The sequence below is a fragment of the Grus americana genome, unplaced genomic scaffold (assembly GCF_028858705.1).
Source record: "Grus americana isolate bGruAme1 unplaced genomic scaffold, bGruAme1.mat H_86, whole genome shotgun sequence".
Classification (NCBI taxonomy): Eukaryota; Metazoa; Chordata; class Aves; order Gruiformes; family Gruidae; genus Grus; species Grus americana.
The window spans coordinates 35,353-52,363 of record NW_026561411.1 but is presented as its reverse complement, the minus strand read 5'-3'; the positions used below and the strand labels follow the sequence as shown (position 1 = coordinate 52,363).

Sequence of the window (17,011 nt, the reverse complement as noted above, 5' to 3'; positions counted from 1 at the left end):
TTAGTGGAAATTAAAATTGGAGATAAAATTTATCTCCTATGGGTAGTTTTTAGCTTTTTTCCCAGCACTCTTAGGAAAAAAAAAGGAATATTAAAATTAATATAGAATTATTAAGAAAGTTACTACTCTAAAGTATGCTTTTCATTTCCTAAATAATCAGAAGAAATTAAGTATTTCCTCTAATTTGACAGAGATCATGCATTTAATACATATCTTACTATGTGTAATTTTGAATATAAGAATTTCTTACCTACTATTGAAAGAATAACAACCACAAAATCAAAAATATTCCAGCCAATAGTGAAGTAATAATACGAAGCGAGAACAGTTTGAAGACACATTCTCCAGTGAAAAGGACAACAAAGACCAAGTTAATCCAGTATAAAATATTTTGCATCAGTTCACTCTGGTCGTCTGTTTCTATCATCATGGTGACCATGTTAAAACAGATGAGAACCATAATGGTGATGTCAAATGCTTGCTTTGTTACTATATCAAATACCAGACCCTGCAATTTGTTCTGAGGGGAGAAAAAAGAAAAGGTGATAGTGTCTTGTACGTAATGAACATGCTTTTCCTCCCTCTCATTTTCTTCTTCCTCCCCCAAAATATACAACCAAGCAAAAGGCTGAAAAAAATCTAAGAAAAGTACTGTCCAATAACTTCTTTATTTGCCAGCTCTAAGCTTTCCCCCTCAAAACCCAACAGATTTCTTCAGATTCTTTGATTCTCTAATTCCTCAGGCATAACAAATATGAAAGATTTTTCCTGCAGAACAGAAATACATACGTTTCAATTCAGAATGAAGGGCTAACTTTAATTAGGCCTAACTGTAAATTTTAGAGTTAAAGGAAAAAATTTTTGATAGTTAATGTATTGCTGCAATTTCTTCCCAAATGTAGATGATAGAATAGCACACATTCTTACCGCTGGTCTAGGTATAGGTTTTTGTGGTTTCTTGGATCCAGTTTCCCATTCTTCATTGCATTGTAGTATTTCTTTTGTTCTTCTGTCATAAAAATGTCTTGACCTCCAAGGTAAAATAATAAAAATAGAATTGATCACAGCCAAGCCTTTAAATCCATTAATTCACAGCATTGCAGAACATGGTTTTTATGAACCATGTATTAATTCTTATACATTGTTGCCAAAACATAATAATTATATCAAAGATTGTTGAAATATCTGACAAGTCTTGATGGAAAAATAAAACAAATTAAGGAATGGAGAAAAGCCCCAGAACGTCTATCTATTTGCTATTAAAAAAACCCCATACCTGATTCTTCAATAAATACGTACCAAAAACCCTTGTAAAAATATACATTCCATAGATACTTAGAAATCTAACATCACAAATTCCACACTGTACATCAATCAACCAGAAATAAAAAAGCTTCAAAGATTCACTGAGATCTGATATGCCTTCAGGGAAATCATATGAGGAAAAAGAAATTACTGATGTTACTTTTCAGGATGCATGTTTTATCATTGAGTACAGGTATCTCAGTTCAGATTTTTTTTTGCCACAATAATACTTCTACAGTGTATATGAGGCTTGATCATCCCCCTATATTGTACAGAGATCATCAGAAGCATGGGCTCACTCTGGGGTTTCTTACCTGAGTAAGACGACAGTACTCTGATTAAAAGGGTATCTAGACCAGTATGTATAATACACATACAGAAACACTTGTCAGAAGTACAATTTATGTTGACAAGTAACTTTTTTTCTTTCATACATTTGTTTTTAAGTACATTCCAGGTATGGGTGATGCCAAAGAAGTGGCATTTGGAAACAAATTTCAGTCTCACAGGTGATTCTGTGACTTTGTCACACTGACTTTGTCAAATGCAGTCAATCTTATTGAGAAAGCAATGATGAATCTGGATAAAGATGTGTTTGAGTCAGCTGTGGCTACATATAGACATGAAGATTTAGAAGTCAAAAGAGATCTTGTTCAGCATGCCCTCCTCATAAGCCAAATATTCAAATAAATTCAGTTCTTACAGAGTAAGGGTTTGGATGAGAAACAAGAAATTAATTTGCTCCTATGATGGAAACATCAGGAGATTGCACCCATTGGGAAATAATTTAAAAAAAGCTATAAAGGAACTAGCATTGAAGTGGGGATTTCTTCCGATGCCTCACTGATGAAATGGCTATCAAGACTGAACAAATCATAATTGTCTCAGTGTGCTGTCCATAGGGAGAATAGCGGTCTCAAGATGAGATACACCTTATATGCCTTTGAGGACCGTAATGGTTAGGAATTTTACAGCTAGTGGAACATTGTTTTCTCCATGGTAACTAATGTAATAAAAGTAGGATGCACACAGGGACCAAAGAAATGCATACAGTTTAACTACACAGGGACAGTATATATCAACATGAGGTCCTTCCCATTCATATCCCAAAACATTGCCCAAAATGGGGAGATATCAGTGATGTGAAGGCAGAACAAAGACAAGAAAAATACTGCTGGGTAGCCACACGCTGTGTGATCTGTGTATTTCTACGTGCACGGGTGCATCTATAAATTCAAAAGACAGGTGACTAATGTTTGCTGATTTGCTACGTGAAGCTGCAGAATAGCATGTAGATAGAATTTTCCCCAGCCTAATTGTTGTCCTTTGTGATATCTGCAGTATTTGACTTGGTGACAGTTAGAACAGCTACAAATGTACCACACTGCCAGAAAAAGCCCTTTAGCAGGAATCCTCCTCTGCCTTCTGAGTCATAATGACTACAGTAGACAGTGTCTGCCAAGTGAACTTAATAGAATTTATAATCACCTCATTACAGAGTAAGGTCACCTTGTTACACACAGACTGCCAAAAATGCCAATAGCATGTGTATAACCTTAGTCGTCTTCTCCAAGGATAAGAAACTGAACCACCTTCCTCTTAAGTATTGGAAGCCCCTGAAGTTTATTTGAATGGAGGTGCAAACATCTTGGAGGATGAAGATGTCATCAGCTTTGGAACCATAAAATCATCCTTTCTATTATATGAGTCTGCAGATAAGACTCAAAGGATCTGAAGAAGCAACATATGAAGCTGCATACTCCAGTCTCAAGTGGAAAGATTTACTGGAAGTTCCCACTGCAGTAAGGCTAGCAATATCTTTTTTCAGTACAAAGAATGACACTTGACAAACCATCAAGAATCACAGATGAAGAAATTATGTACTGCCTTGCTATTACTTAGCTCACTTTAAAAAAAAAAAAATTGTATTCCAGTATGATTCTGCTCCAAATGTGTACAGAAAAATAAGACCATTGTAGACCTTAGACAGCGTTTATAGTTTAAATAGTAAGTAGAACTTAATTTGCCATCCTGGTCTGCATTTTAATCTACTTAAATGCTCCTGGAATTCTTGACACAATCCTGTGTTCATCTGAATAACAGAAACAATTTCAGTTGAAGAAAAACTATACATTTGCAAATGTCAACAATTTTCTTTCTCTTGCAAATTCATTAACTCATGAGACAGTTTCCCAGCCCTCTCTAATCTTACAATACAGAGCAGTAGTTCCAGCATTCAGTTTGTTTGTATTAGTCTCTTTGTAACTGAGAAAGCCTCCATAGTATTGCTATATGTTATCAATTTTGATATTCTTACATATTCTTTTCTTCCCTGTCACCTATTTGCTTGAATTAAGTCATCTGCATTTTCACATAGCTTTGTCACAATACTGTAAGGGTAAGCAAAAAACAATACATAACTTTCTGATGTACAACATATCATTGGGCTGTACAGGGATGTGGAGAACACTCAGACACTTGGTGTAAGTTTAAATTACTTCAAATGCCTTAAAAAGCAAAGACTATTATTTCATTATTTTGAATAGAAAAAAAGGAAATCTTAATAGCTGATTTCTTTTTTTTTTTTCTTTCTATTACTATAAGAAATTTCAGACACTCATTTATCCTTGCATACATTTGCTGAATGCTTAATAACAATGAAGTGTTGTGAAAATGATACGCGATACTTATCTTTTTTTTTTGTTGGTTGAAGTTATCTATGATGACACCAATGAATAAGTTTAGGGTGAAAAACGATCCAAAGATGATAAAGGCAACAAAGTAAATATACATGTACAGGTTGTCCTCATATTTGGGCTGTTTCCCTGTCTATGTAACATAGAAAAACAGCAACAGTCCACAAATAACAGTTAAGACAAATTACAGAATACCAAGCAGAAACAGAAGTCGCATCCATATGGACAGCAACTCCTTGACAAGGGGGGGAAACTAGCCTTTTTTGGAGCATACCCTACAGTTGCCTTATGTTTGAACATGAAAATCTATTGAATACAGGTGTCTGTAATTGGACACAGAGACCTGCCATTCCTCCCCTTTCTGTCTGCCAGTTCCTCTCTAATGACATTTGATGTTTTGCATAATTCCTACTAAATTTGTCAGAATGTGCAAATCTCAAAAGCAATTCAGTTCCTATAGATTTTATGCAAATCAGGAGTTGGATAGGGGAGAGATGCAAACAAATGCCAGCATTATCAGGAAAACAGGCAAAATTCAGCCATTTTATTTTTTGAGATCACCAGAGTCTGCAGCTCTGCATTAGCTATTGCAAGTGATGTCACTTGATTATTTGGGTTATTTTGGAGACACAGGAAAAACTTGTTTCCTAATCTGTATAATCTCAGTGACAAAAATTAATAGGAAACCAGATTTCATCAGTTTTGTTATTTACAGATGACTTATTAAATTAGTAATACTTTATGTAGATCTACTGCTATAATTTTTTTACCTATTAAAAGTATATGCACTTAACTACTTTATAGTACATAGATTTATATATAAAAATTATCAAGGTTTTACATTTTTATACTTTATCTTTTACTTTATTTCAAATGTCATTCAAGAAGCATTACATCAATCTTATATTTGTTTTTCACTCAGTAAATTTTATATTGCACTCACTTCTCTAGAATCAACTGCAGCATACATGATCTCCATCCATCCTTTAAACGTTGCCTAAAAACAAAGTTTGTTAATATTTTCTATCAGAGCTCCAATTTTGTAAACATTCTAAATAAAACACTGTCTTCTGCAATGTATTTGCACCCACAAAAATCAGAAGGAATATTAAAATTTTGGTAAGACACAAGTTAAGTATTCACAGGAAGTAATTTACTGTGGAATTTTTCTCTCTAATACTTAAACACTGAATAAATTCTAATCTCCAGGCAAATTCATACAAACTGTACATAGGACGAGTTGCAATCAATATCTGGGCATAACAGAAAGACTGCAATTTATAACAAGGCTCTCAGTTCTAACTTTCTGAGTACCAAAAAACTGGAGGACGACTCCAAAAATCAGCAACCATAGGTTGGTATTTTTCAGGCAGAATATGTGAATAGTCCTACAAGAAACCGCAAAAGATAAGTGGTCCCAAGAAATCTTAAGAAAATAACAGAATCATAGAATGGTTTGGCTTGGAAGGGACCTTTAGAGATTATCTAGTCCAACCCCTCTGCCAGAGGCAGGGACATATTTCACTATATCACATACTTCCAATGATACTGCATCCACAACTTCTATGGGCAACCTGTTCCAGTGTCTCATCACCTTATCATTAAAAAAAAAAGAAATTCTTCCTTCTATCCAATCTAAATCTACCTTCTTTCAGTTTTAAACTGTTGCTCCTTGTCCTGTCAGCACAGGCCTTGAGAAAAATTTTCTCAGTATTTCTTATAAGCCCCCTTTATATATTGAAAGGCCACAGTAAGGTCCCCCTGGAGCCTTTTCTTCTCCAGGCTGAACAACCCCCAACTCTCAGCCTGTCTTCATAGGAGAGGTGTTCTAGCCCTCTGATCTTTTTTTTAGTCCTCCTCTGGACCTGCTCTAAGAGGTCCATGTCTGGTGGGGTCTCATGAGAATGGAGTGGATGGGGAGAATCACCTCCCCTGATCAGTTGGCCACACTTGTTATGCAGCCCAGCATACGATTGACTTCCTGGGCTGCAAGTGCCCATTACCAGCTCACGTCCAATTTTTTGTCCATCAGTATCCCCAAGTCCTTCTCTGCAGGGCTGCTCTCAATCTATTAATCTTCAAGTCTGTACTAATACTGGAGATTGCCCTTACCCCGGCACAGGACTTTGCACATGGCCTTGTTGAACTTTGTGAGGTTCACATGGGCTCATTCCTCAACCCTGCCAAGGTCCCTCAGGATGGCATCCCATCCCTCTAAGTGTATCAACTGCACCACTCAGCTTGTGTCATCTGCAAACTGCTGAGGATGCACTCAATCTATGTAATTGATGAAGCTGTTAAATAGTATTGGTTCCAGTGCAGACCCTTGAGAGACACCACTTGTTACTGGTTTCCACTTGGACATTAAGCCGCTCATTAGAAGTCTTCGGGGACAGCCATTCAGCCAACTCCTACTGGGCCTTCCATCAAACCTACTCCTGTGAGCTATCATACTAAGTAACCATACCATTCCTACCTTGTTTTTAGAGGAAACCATTCTATGCAAGATATGTTACAAAAGCTAAAAAGCACTGCTGTCCTCTACACTGGTAATTTATGCAAACGCCTAGTACTATTTAGCAATAGCTACTGTTACTCCCTGGGGCAATCAGATGGTAGCCTGCTAGCACAATACTAACTACTAAATACTACCAAGTTAGAGATTTTTAAAGACAGAATAATTACCAACTTCTTATGAGCACAAATATTTTCCCAGAAGCAGTTTGTCAAACGAACTCGATTAGGAATATATATTTCTGTCCTCTTGGCTCCAATTTACAGATGCTGCCTCTAAAAAAGGCTTGTGCTTAGAAATCTAGCACTAGTAAATTCTGCAACTGCTCATCTGGAGTTTAAAACAAGCTGAAAAACTATCTCCAAAAAAACTACTTGACAAGAATAGACAATGAATGGAGTGGGACTAGTAAGAATAATAAAAAGGGAAAGAAGAGAAAGGAAAAAGTGAATTTAAAAATTTTTCTAAATCAATAGTTGGTTCTCTTCTTGTTTGAGTATCAGATGAGCCCTAGAATGTATCTATTTGACTATCACAGTAAAAATCTAAGTCAACATGCCTCAACAGATCAAGCAAATAAAAGAAAATTAATCCTAGCAGCATTTTTTTATTTTTACCAGATACTATGTATCCGTGGAACTTGCAAAAGAACTAGCAGTTGGGTCCAAAGGAACTTTATATGCATCTGGTAGATATTAGATATTCCTCTTCCAAAATGGCCATGAATATAGAATGTATCAGACTTTTACCATAACCAATATTAATTAGCTTCATAGAACACAATTAAAAAATCAAATCCCATATCCATTAATATATTGTAAAATAACACTAAAAATTATGGAATTAAATGTTACTGCTACAAAACTTTAAGCTGGAAAATTAATTTATCAAAATTTATACACTTACTACTTGAAGCAGAGAAAGATAACCAGCTCCAACATTATCAAAGTTTACTTTCACATTTTTCCACCGAACATTCGGAGAAGTCTTCATAAGATTTTCACACATAGTTACATTATCGACTTTCTTTAGTGAGATTTCCTCACCAGTTGTGGTGTTAACACAGTGATAGAACTTGCCAGCAAACAAATTTACTCCCATGATGCTGAAAATTAGCCAGAATGTAAGACAAACCAGAAGTACATTCATAATGGATGGGATTGCTCCAGTAAGAGCATTCACAACCACCTAGTAAATAAACACAGAAAACCACACTTTTTAAAAACAGTACGTAGAGCAGTAAAAATATTTTAACTGTAGCAAAAGATTAAATGTAAAACATTAAAATACACTGACGTAATGCCGACAGAAAAGGAATAACACATACAATAAAATCAAACATGCTACTGTCGTCCTTGAAAACACACATGCAGTTTAGCGTTCCTCCACGATTTTATAATTAGGCATATTTTTATGGATTTGTTTTACAGATTATTTCTTTTTTTCTTACCCTCATGCCTTCAAAGCGTGACAAAGCTCTTAGAGGTCTCAAAGCTCTTAATGTTCGGAGGGACTTAATTGCACTGAGTTCTGAGAAACCAAGGGCATGAGCTACTAAGCTAACCAACGAGACCTAGAGGAAATCAAACAAAAGAATTTTGTTTTTTTTTCATAGCCTCACAACAGAAACGTAATGCCTAGAAAACTTTGATACGGGTATCAGAAAAAAGTTCGTAAGGACTCTAAGCTTCTGGCAAGAATAAAAAAGAACAAAAAAATTTAAAAATGAATAGAAAATCATGGGTAAATTTCAGAACAGTTTAAACCAAGAGAGAACTTAATCTCTAGAATTTTCATCACAGACAGAGTGTTAGTTAAAAAAATGTACCTGCGCAAAATGAAAAACATTTTGGATAAAAAGATTTGAATACAAGCTCATCTTCCCAACAAACTCAGTCAAAGCCTAAAATGTACTGAAAACGTACTGTTCTTTAAATTCAAATGTTAGACAAACATTTAGTATAAAAAGCATTAATCCACAGGAATCCTTCAAGACCTTAAAATAATAACTCCTTACTTTTATAATCCTAGAAAAGATACAGAGAAAATATGTTTCAAGTATTCCTGTCAGATAACCGTATTTTCTTAGATAATGCAGTTGTTATATTTGCATTGCAAGAAATCCTCAGCCTGTAAGATTAGCACATCTTTACTTAATGATGCCATAATTTTATCTTTCTTTGGAAACTAAAATACAATTTAACGCATTGCTTTTTTCTGCTTTTTTTGGAGGGGAGAGAGGAGAGGGTGGATAGTTCATCTCAACACATGGTGCTGATGGCAATTAAAGCTTAATTTTTCTTGTACCATCTGTGGATGTATGTGCATGCAAGCATTTTTTAATTTTTTTTTTTAATAAATAATTTCCTCGTCTTCCTTAAGTATGATCATGGTTTGGACAACTCCTAATACCAGCTCTGAACTTTCTTCCACATGTAAAAGTGCTAACTGTAACATTTCTGTGATGCAAAATTAGAAAATAATATTATATACTTTCACCAATACAGTAAATTCAAAAGGTGTATTGTAACAAAAAAGGGTAAATGTAAAAAACACACTTTAATGATACGTGTCAGACAGAATTCATCTGCCACGTCATTTCAACTTTCTGCTCCTGTAGCTACCAAACAGCATTTTCAGAAAAGCACATTGTTAACGTAAGGTGGAAACATCTTTGGATTTGTTGAACTGTTTGTTTTGGACAATTAATGTGCCTTGAGATTTATTTCCTCTTTTAACATCATTACTCTCGTGGAAGAGACAGTCTAATCCACAAGAATTTTTGAAACCTTTAGGACAGCTGGATTAACAGCTCAAAAGCTGACTGTCCTGCTGTTTTCTGGTGAGAGTCAATGACTTCTGTCTCACAGTGTTTTCCACTCCAGATGGCTGTCTCCTGTTGCATTTACATGAGGAAGCCTTATGAAGATTTCTTTCCTCTAAGGGTAGCTCAAGAAAGCTGTCAAAACGCTACACAGTCCCATGCTTATTCTTTTTCATTATATCCTTTGAACTTGCACGTGGAAGGCTGGGCAGAACCAGCATTTATATGTGTTTTGGGGCTAATTATGCTTTTCTGGAAACACTGTGAGCATCACAATGGGTAAGAATTTGTGTTTGTATGCTATAAGTTCTTTCCCAAATAGGGGACAGCTGGAGAGTTTAGACTGATAATGAGGCACTGGAACAGGTTGCCCAGAGATGTTGTGGATGCCCCATCCCTGGAAGCGTTCAAGGCCAGGCTGGAAAGGGCTTTGGGCAACCTGGTCTAGTGGAGGGTGTCCCAGCCCCTGGCAGGGGGGTTGGAACTACATGATCTTTAAGGTCCCTTCCAACCCAAACCATTCTAGGATTCTATGATCCTATGAAATGCAAATTTAATTATCACTAGGTTCTGGAAACATACTATCTTGGAATCCTAACAGGAAATGAGATTTGCCCCCACCCCTCCTCTTTTGCTGTCTTCTTGATTTCCTGATACCATTCTCAACTGCAGTTCTTTACCAGTGATTCATTAAGCCCAGGATTAGCTGTCCTACCCCAACCCCATGGGCTCACTTATATTTCCCTTTCCTTTCTGTGTCTGCTTCCTCCTTGTTCTCTGTCACCAAATCCAGAAGACTGAAGTCCAATTAGCTGATAGTCCTCACTCACTGCTTGGGACCCGGCTCAGTAAAACACAGACAGAACACATGGAGTCAATGACAGTAAAGATAAAGGCAGATTTAGTTACTCACTGAGTAATTACAACGGAATCTTATGCACTGATATGTCATCTTCTGTTCATTCAAACCCAATTTATATTCTTCACTGTATATATATACATGTATCAGATCGGAGTTACATAAAAGGGCCTGCCTAAACAACAGAAATAGGATACTTAGAAAGTATAGTACCTACATCAACAATCAGGAAGTCCAGCCAGCACCAAGCATTAGTGAAATAAGTTTGAAAACCATAGGCCACCCATTTTAGCACCATTTCCAGAATAAAGATGTAAGTGAAGATTTTATCAGCATATTCCAGTATGATTTTTATAGTCTTGCGCTGTTCAATATATATATCTTCAAAAGCCTGTGAAAAATGGGTTGCATATAAGTCAGATATTCATAGGTCTTTGTAAACTACAAAATTAAGCCAAAAGAACTGAATTAAAAATGGCAAAGTAAAATTCACTTTCAACATCAGATGTTTCACCTTGAAAAGCCAGCATAAGCAGGTTACAACTGCATTCTTTCTGAGTTTTAGATTTTATCATTGCCTGATAATGGAATTACAATATAATGAAGTTGCCAAAAAGGTTTTTAGAAATTTCACTAATAGTCAACTCAGAATTACAATTTATCACCCTGAAAAGCCCAGTCAGGCCTAATCAGAAGGCAATTATAATAAATTCAACTAACAAAATTCTCCCAATTATAATAAATTCAACTAACAAAAGTGAATAATAAGCTACAGTGGCCAAATATTACGTTGCTGCTGATCTTTGCTGAATTCCAATATTAAGTGTTGGGGGCAAGGTTTTGGCAGCAGGAGGCTGCAGGGGCTGGCACTGTGAGAAGAGGCAAGGGGCTGCCCTGTGCCAGCTCCACAACGGACCCACCACAGGAAGCAGCTAAGCCCGTCGGTGAACCTGGTGGTGCCTCTGGGAAAACATATTTAAGAAAGGGCAAAACACTGCATGGCAGTATGATCACTGAAGAAAAAAAAAGTGAGAGAAACTACCCTGTGAACACCAAGGTCAGAGAAGGAGGAAGGGACATGGTGCTTGAGGTGCCAAAGCAAAGATAATAGTAGTATATACCAAATCCTGTCAGTCAACAACCAAAAAGAACCCAATACTTAGTAGCTGTGTGAAGGACTAAATGTCACTAAGGATAGAATAAAGGAATTCAAGGATTCCGATGTAACTGTCTAGAAATACTGAAACTAAAACTAAAGCAAAAAAATTAACTGAGAATATGATTAATTCTGTGTCTGTACTGCTTTTGGGGACAATTTTAATTTAAAATACAATATTTGTTCCAGTTATTGCATACAATTAATTTTGAATGATTTTTATTATTTCTTAAACAAGATTTTTAGTGCAATCCTTTTCATAAGCACCCTCACACACACATATCATCTCGTATTCATCAAAAATTCATCTGCAGAATGTTATTTGACAGTAGAATTTTAATGACTTATTTTATATGCACTACCTAAAATATTCTGGGAATTTAGTTCCAAGTTCTCTTTCAAACCAACTTTGTACTTTGTTCTTAATGAACATAGATATGTTACAATACTATCTTTGATAAAACATTTTTCTAGGTACTGTTTCTATGGGTGTATGCTCTACTTACCAGAGCACCACTGCTGAGAAGAATCATGAAGACAATGAATGTTTCAAACCAGTTGTGTTCCACTATCTTGTAGCAGGTTTTTCGAAGGTTCCACCAGATTCTTCCTTTTGTGCTTTCCATACTGCCTTTACAGCATTTAAACTTACGTATACAGCCTGATAATACAAACAAGTTGTTATATGGTAGAATTTTCATTATCCTGAAAAAGCAAAATCACTCTTAACTAGCTCCTGTTTCATGAGGTAGTGCTTCAAATTACCACATGCTACTTAAAGCATCCTTACATTCTCAATTTGATACTTTGGATGTAGGAAAACTTGCATGTAAGCTATTTTTCTATTACCCTGATGCTACATCAAGCTTAGAATCAAAAGGTGTCATCTAATTGAGCTAATTTTAATTTATAAACACATTTTTTTAAAATTATTTTTCATTTCTATACAGATAATCAGAGAACATATGAGAATTGTCCGGGAGTAGAAACAAAGAGCATAAACACATAGCAACTTTCACAGGAACTAGTTTGAGAGTACAGCAGCTTCTTTTAAAAGTGCTTTTGTCTCTCAGCTAAGGTTCAAATAAATCACACAGATGTAAATACCCTTGATTTTATTATACCTCTGCTTCAAGGGCTGACTAAGGATACCTGTTTCATGACATAAGTAACTGATAAAAATGGAGATTTTGAGAGCTTTTCCATGTGGTACAGATTTGTGGCAATCATCAGCATGATTCTGCCTCACCTTGGAGAGCTCCCTACCTTATCATGGGGCCTCAAGGCAGAGTTTTCAATGAACCTCACTATCTGCCTGGCTAATAGTAGTCTCCTTATTTCTTTAAACATGATTAATCACATAGAAACATAACCAAATTTAATGGGTCCCCAAAGCAGTATTCAAGTTTTCCTGTAAGCGTCATTAAGTTCATACGTTACAAGTAAGTTACATTATATTTCACCAGCTCCGCTAAAACAGCTACCACTGTGAAGAGCATGATTTACCTTACCTTCAACTACTCAAAATGCCTACGTTATGAAAAAATTAGTCTTATGCCCAAGGACTGATAGACATCACATAATATATATTACAATTCTTCCTTATCCTTAATGTGAAATTATTTGAGAAGCATACTTTTTTTTAAATCAAGAGCTTGATATATTCAATACAGCCCTGCATTCCAAAACAATATTTTTTATATTTTTAATATGAGTGAAATAATATTTCAGAGGATAAGAGTTCTAGCCTAAGTCAAAGGTGTCTTCATAACAGTAAATCAAAAAGCATGGATAGGATAGGAGAATTAATCCTGGAACATATTTTGTTTTGAATGATTTTAATCATGACTTAAAAGGAAAGTAAAATCTGTCATATCACAAAAATGGGAAATACATTCTTATACAGTAAATTTCAGTAATCCACTAAAGTATATAGCTACACAGAACTAAAATAAATGCAAACTTCTAAGGACATGCAAGTATGCTCTTAAGTCTTCTTTACTTGAAAAAACGTAGGATCTCATTCACCTGTTGCATCCCACATTATATTTATGCACCCCTTCCCCCCATTAATGGTGTAATGTCAAGATAATAACTCTATTGTTTGAATCCAACTTTTGAAGATCTGTATCATCCACTGGATTGCTTTCCAGCACTATGAAGGTACCGTGGGTAATCACATGAATCTGGTCTAAATTTCTCAGTGAACTGAACCTGGTGTGGGGTACCTAATAGGATTACGGAGAATCAGTTTGTAGAATTGTACCTACAGTTTTTTAAAAAATATTATATATACATACACATATATTTATATTATGTATACATACACATATATTTAACTTTGCATCACACAAATGGCTCCATGGACTTCAGTACAGCTATCTACAACAGGTAAAATTAATCATAAGATGACAAACTAGGATCCAGACTGCTGTAGCAAATAGCATCTTTGAACTGCCAATGCTTGTTGCAAACAACCGAAACGTAATTGCTGACCCCAAATTTTATTTCCATACCTTCTGTAAAACATACCTTCTGTAAAGCATGCCTGTAGCTCAGATGCTTTTTCTGGTTCAGTTTCAGCTTTTTCTTCTCCAAAGAGAGCTAAATTAACTGTACTTCCTTCAGATGAGCTGGAAAAATTTAGCTTCTGAAAATAAAGTTTGGTAAGTTATACTTTACTAATACTTACATTTTTAGAACTGCAATTAACTTTAAGCATGCAACACTGTGTGCATGTAATAACAATATTTCTCACCAGAAATACACACAAACATCCACACAGAGCAGTCAATGCTGTTGAAATGTGCATAAATTATCCACTTTCTACCTAGAGATTGCAAGGCATATCATGTAATCTTTAACGGAATTTCAGAATTTCTGGTCTAAATATAGTACAGTGTTATTCATCAAAGTTAACGACTACTAAGTAGATTTTCTGATACATATTCTATTTATTTTGTTTTCTACTATTATTTTCTTACTGTAATTTCTCTTGCTGCATTTTAAACCAATACCAGTTATACTGCATGCTTTGAGATGATGTATGTTGGTAGCTACTTTCATTACAGCAGTCTCCTCAACCTGAAGACAGTAAATCCTGACAGTAAAAAACTTTAAATTATGAACTGTCAGGGTAAACTGTCCAAGGGAGAAAGTGTAGCAGATTTTAATTCAGTGCCCATTATTCACAATATAAAAGGAATGAATTATCAGGTTTTTTCATTGGCATCAGTACGATGCAAGCTAATCCCTTCCAGCCCATATCACAATTTATAATACAATTTGGTTACCTTTGACCACAGATAATTTAGATATTTTTCATTTTAAGATCATTTTATGATCTATACGGGAAAATGCTAAAGTAAAATCAGGATTAATATGAAACCTTGTTTCAGATGTGAATTTGAACATTACCCTCAACATATTCACAAAACAAATTATGTCTGCCCTATCTTAACCCATAATTATCGCTATCATATGAACATCTTCTATGTTTTTTCATCTATATTGTAAGTTTCAAAAAGGAAAAAGTATGATAAATACATTTCAACTGGCATTAATTTGCATTCTTTTTTGCCAATGCACATATGTATTACATTGTGCATTCTGAAACTACCCATTACTTTGGTACACATACCTGTACAGTTAGCACCCAGAAAGGAATGAATTTTTTTGTTTTGTTTTAAAAATTAAAACTATGCTAAGTCACATTAATACGAAAAAATCACTAACAAAAGAATAAACCATAATTTAATTTTTATTCTGTAATCTGCATGTGTATTGCAAAAATCCATAGTCTGTGAATTTTAAAAGAAGGTCTGGTGTCCTGTACACTTAGTCTGAGTATGAGTACCAAACTAAGTCAAAGTAGTTTTGGTCATAGCATTCTCTGACATTTTACAATGTTATTATCAAGAAGTATATAACATCAGTAATGAATTCACACAACTAATGTCTGTAGGGAATGATGTAAGCACACTTTGTAAAACAGCTTCAGTTTTGTAGAATTAACATAATTTTAATTAATTTAGCCAGACTTGCATGATTAAGAGACATTTAAGATATAAAAGTAGACAAGTTACAGGCACTATCCAATCAAGCTATATTTACATCTCAATTGCAAAATATGAAAGGACAAAATTATTTTAAGTATTAAACAAATTATTTGCTATTTTTGTGAAAGAAGACAGAGATAATTTAATGAGAAAAAGTAGCCCAGTGTTCTGCATTAACTTTTATCCAAAATTATTCAGTAATATACTTTGCTGCTACTTTAGAAACTGCTTATCTGGAACAGAACCTCCAAATTACTTATATTTAGTGTAAACACATCTTTTCATTTTAGTAGCACTGATCTTAAAATATCAATATTCACAGCAAACAACTTTTCCTATCACTAATTCTACTGAACCTAAGGATAGCACTATATACCTCCATCATTTCATTAATATGCTGCTTTCATCATTCCATGACATAGCATATATATCGCAAAATGCTGCAGCAGTGGTGGGTAAAGTGAAATAATGAATTGAATTATAAATCAAAGTACTAATTTTAAAAATTTGTAATTTTTAAGAGTAAAAAGCTTGGCATCAAATTGCTAATATAAGTTAAAAACAACATGAAGTACCCCTGGGTCATTTGAACTCTAAGCTACTTAGTACACTGTTTGAGCAGATGACATGAATTCAACTGAAAGAATACATATTTTAATGAATTAACAAGATTAAAAGATGAACCACCATGAACAGCAAAAAAACTGAAAAGAATCAATGTGTTTAGAACATGAAGTTATATATCTCATTTAATACATGACAGAAGAATTAGAGATTAGAAAATTTATTTTTAGTTAAGAAAGGCAATTTTATTGACTCTAGAAATCAAATAAGAGCCTCAAAGAACTATTTTGATATAAAGGACAGGCAGCCTGGTTCCCTCTTTCTAAGGACAGTGTAGGATATATTCCTGTGCTTGAAGAGTTACAAAATTAATTAAACATTGGTTCTCTTTTTCATGAGGAGTGCTCATATTTTTCACTAAAATGAGGGTATCAAACAAAAAAAACCCAAGATGGTAAAAAGCAATATGCATAGAAGCTTCCTGTTCCAAATAAAAATTCAGTTAGTTTCTTTGCTGTGTACAAAGTTCACAGAGATCTAACTGATTTTGTGAATCACTCCCGGAACAGAACTTTTAGGAAAAAACAGAAATGTTCATCCTTCACTTTCCAGAGCAATTACCTGCTGTTCAAAGTTTACCAAACTAAGGTAAGAAGGCCTCATTCTGTATACACTAAGCAATGGATTGAATGGGTCAACTCATGTAATCAAAAGTTGATTAGCTGCCTTGATGTTGGCAAATCAGCAGCGAAAACATTTTTGTTAGAGGCAATTCCCTCAATATAATACGTTTTTCTTTTTCACTGTTAGTAGTGAAAAGCTAGTCAGATTTTGAATACATTAATTTTTTCAATACAAATATCAACTGTACTGTAAAAATAAGGTCAGAATTTGGAGCTCATAATCTTTCATTTTTCCTGAAGGAGTCAAAGTATGATGGCAAAACTATTTGCAAGAATAGTGTTACTACTACAAATTGTCCCACTGAAGCCACTTAGGATTGCTTGAGGTAATTAGTAAGGAGTCAATCTTTA

At 34.8% G+C, this 17,011-nt stretch overlaps 1 pseudogene; it reads right to left on the bottom strand.

Moving 5' to 3' along the window:
* Positions 1-927: 927 nt before the first annotated feature.
* Positions 928-17,011, bottom strand: part of LOC129200386 (sodium channel protein type 2 subunit alpha-like) — an 18,709-nt pseudogene continuing 2,625 nt past the window's right edge.